The sequence below is a fragment of the Crocuta crocuta genome, unplaced genomic scaffold (genome assembly GCF_008692635.1).
Source record: "Crocuta crocuta isolate KB4526 unplaced genomic scaffold, BGI_CrCroc_1.0 scaffold1705, whole genome shotgun sequence".
In the NCBI taxonomy this organism is placed as follows: Eukaryota; Metazoa; Chordata; class Mammalia; order Carnivora; family Hyaenidae; genus Crocuta; species Crocuta crocuta.
Genome location: NW_027531413.1, coordinates 1 through 938, shown reverse-complemented (window position 1 = coordinate 938; position 938 = coordinate 1).

Below are 938 nucleotides of genomic sequence, written 5' to 3'. Positions count from 1 at the left end.
AGAGAGGGGGGGGGGGGGGGGGGAGAGAGAGAGAGAGAGAGAGAGAGAGAGAGAGAGAAAGTCAGGCTTACCTGAAATGGGGCTTGAGCTCACCCAAACAGGGGCTAGTGCTCACTTGATGTGAGACTCAAACTCACAAACTGTGAGATAATGACTTGAGCTGAAGTCAGATGTTTAATGACTGAGCCACCCAGACACCAGACTCCTGTGACTTTCTGACTTTTTTTTTTCCTGTTTATTCTTCATTATTGTTCTTTTTTTCTTCATTATTGTGTCTTTGTTTTTACACATCTTTACTTGCTCTCATCATAAGATGGCACAGGCTTGCTCATCTTTTATTTTTCCTGTCCCAGCCCTGGAATCAACCAGTTGTATCTGATTTCTTTATTGGAGAAAGTATTTATAAACCAAGATGTGGGTGCTAGATGTGCTCATTGCTACTGAGGTGTTTCTCTTCTAAGCCTTCTCAATAATGGAGCTATAAACATATACTTATGCATATACATATTATTATTTCTATTTTTTTATATTAAAATACACACTTATTTTGATTCTTCTAACTCCAATCCAATACCATAGGGGTTATTCTAGTCTTTATTCTTTCCTTATTTGTTCAAATGAGCCTGATACAGGTCAGGCAGCATTCTTCCATCTGGCTCTGGTGGCCTGCAAGTTTACCATGGTTGGGGAAAAGAGGTGGAAGAGGCATTCTGGTTCTTCACTGCCTTGGCTTGGAGTTGAACATGTCACTTTTAGTCCCACTAGTTTGACCAGAGCTTGTCACATAGTCCCAACAAAACTTTGAGTGAGTCATAGAAAAGTAGTTAAGCTCTGGGCATAGTTAATGGGCACTAATTATTGTATCTGCCTCTGTCCTGTTTCTTGGAACATTTATCTGCATTTGTGTCCTAATTTTCTTTTTCTTTTTCTTTTTTTTT